Genomic DNA, 2,612 nt, shown 5'->3' with positions numbered 1-2,612 from the left:
GTATTATCAAGACCCATTGCCTCAAGATGAATTTCAACATCCAACACCCATGATAAATAATTTTTTTCAGAAATATCAAGAGGTACGGACTCTTGTTTTGTAAGGTTGGCCATAAGAAATAAAAATAAGTTAATGAGTAGAAATTTACCTCAGAAGTTACTTAAAGAAATACGGGCAGAATTTTGGCAAAATCTCGCGTTTCCCTTTTGTTCAAAGTAGATGTTTTCACCTTTTGCTCAAAAGTAGAGACTCATGCTGATAACGTGTTGTAAAACTAATAAAATAAACTATTATAATAGGAATTGAAATATTAGAGAAGAAAATAGAGAAATAGAGAAAGATAATCTTATTGTTCCAACTAATCAAAAGTCATCCCAAAAGGTGTCAATGTACCTCTATATATAGGTACTATAAGATTAAAGGTACATCAATCCTATTAAACACTCATTAATACAAGAATATGAAGAACCCTATGAAACGGTTCATCCACTAGATGAATAGATTTATGGATTGTAACTTATTTATATAATGCAACAATAAATCATGAATTAATTCTCTTGGGAATACAAATGGATATCCATACTTTTAGTTGTTTCATAACAAGAAGGTTTTTGTTACAGGTAAATCCTTTGTCCCATGTTAGAAAAATCAAAGGAAATTCACCCAATGTATACTCATAAATACCCTAGGCGAGAACAATCCCTCACTATTTTCTTCTTCACTAGCAAATGATAAACAAAAGAGAGAAAAGGAGGGAAAAGTCAAGCATAGAAGATTCATCTAAGTCTAGTTGTAGAGCAAGAAGAGGAGATCATAACCTAGAAGTGTAGTGATTTGTTCGAATTAAGAATTTGATTTAATAATTAATTGTATAGTTGCTTCAAGAATAAACATAGGTAACCCATGATCTTGCTTAGAAAGAATTATGGAATGCTATTGCATGTATCATGCTTGATTTATGGCTGGAATATTGCATGTTTTCTTCAAAACAAGAACTAGTTTTTGCATGTAGAAAAGGAATAGGAAAAAAATTGTACAAAATATAAGGGCAAAAGGAAACCATTGCCAATTGGCAACACCAGCTAGCCATGGTGACTCACTAGACCTAGGTTGCTGGAAAAGCTTGAGAGGGCAATTGCTGATCACTGCTGCTTATGTCGGCTGGTGATGAAGGTGGTGGGTAGTGGTAGCCAGGGACGGAGCCAGAAATTTATTTTTGGGGGTGCCGAAGTGTATTAAAAAATTTTTTTTGTGACGAAATAAATATATTTAATAAGTAAAATTTAGAATCAATAATTATAAAAATAATAAAAACATATAATTATATGGAGAATGATTAAAAATGGTAGCTCTGCAGGGAGGATCTGGGTATGTTCGAGGGGTACGATATCAGAATGTGAGAGTAGATGACGTTTCAAATCCCATTATCATTGACCAATTCTACTGTGATTCGCCGACGCCTTGCCAGAACCAGGTATGATTCACCCTCTAGCTTCATGGTTTTCCAGAATAGCTGGTTAATTGGGAACCAGACGGACTTTGTATTTTCTGCTCTCTTTGGTGAATAAACTCTGAATGATACTAAAATTCGACCAAAAAAAAAAAAAGTGCAGGCAATTGTTTATCTACTCATCCTTAAAATATCCTGACAACGACTTTTTATATCCAGAGTTCTGCAGTTGAAATAAGTGAAATCATGTACAAGAACATTAGCGGGACTTCCAAAAGCAAAAACGCCATGAAATTTGCATGCAGCGACACGGTTCCTTGCAGCCACATTGTGCTGAACAACATCAACCTAGAATCTAGGGATGGTACCGTAGAGACTTATTGCAACTCTGCCATAGGGTTTGGGTATGGATACGTGCAACCCTCTGCGGAATGTCTGACCTCATCAGACAAAGAAAAAATCATCAAGCAGGAGCCTGAGCTTGCCCTCTGCGGAATGGCTGGGCTGGCCGCCGGAATCCCCTATATATAGGGGGTTTTCCGGCGGCTTGGGGGGGGGCTTAAGCCCCCACCAGCCCCCCCTTAAATCCGTGGCTGGTGGTAGCCACGTTAGATTGTGAATTAAAGGAAAAAGGTTTGTAAAAGCTGCAATTTATTGGAAATTTTTGTAAAAGTTTATTATAAGCCTGACTTTGGAAATTTATAACTTATTATAGAAACATTTAATTAAATGTCATTTTTTTAATATAAAACTAGATTGAGATTAGTACTTTTGGAAAAAATTTAATAGTCAAACAAGATCTGTATGAATTAAGGTGACTTTTGAAAGAAGGTCAAATTGTCAGCCTGTTTTTGACAATGAATTGATCCATACAATATATCAAATATTTCAAAAATTTGATAATGGCTTCTTCACAAAAGTTCTAGAATTTTGAATGTGGTTTTCAAGGCGAGAAATGTAGTTCTAGAATTTTGATGAAGTTGTAGATCTTTAGATTTTGAAAACGTGGTTTTCAAGCCCAAGTTATGGTTGGTTTATTGAGGGTATATTAGTCTACAAATTTTCTACTTGCATCTTAAACCATGCTTTTGAAGTCTAGAACCCCTAAAACCTTGTGTAAATTGCCTAAGATTCCTAAGGGACGTTTCATACTGAACAAAGG

At 35.2% G+C, this 2,612-nt stretch overlaps 1 long non-coding RNA gene across 1 annotated transcript; it reads left to right on the top strand.

The window, feature by feature from the left end:
* The first annotated feature begins 1,361 nt into the window (after positions 1–1,361).
* On the top strand, positions 1,362–1,937 carry LOC113764481. Its single transcript, XR_003467626.1, has 2 exons — positions 1,362–1,474; positions 1,670–1,937. It is a non-coding gene; the product is annotated as an uncharacterized LOC113764481 (long non-coding RNA).
* Positions 1,938–2,612: the final 675 nt, after the last annotated feature.

The sequence above is a fragment of the Coffea eugenioides genome, chromosome 3, assembly GCF_003713205.1.
Source record: "Coffea eugenioides isolate CCC68of chromosome 3, Ceug_1.0, whole genome shotgun sequence".
NCBI lineage: Eukaryota > Viridiplantae > Streptophyta > Magnoliopsida > Gentianales > Rubiaceae > Coffea > Coffea eugenioides.
Note: the sequence above shows the minus strand (reverse complement) of the source record. Positions and strands in the feature narration are given on the sequence as shown.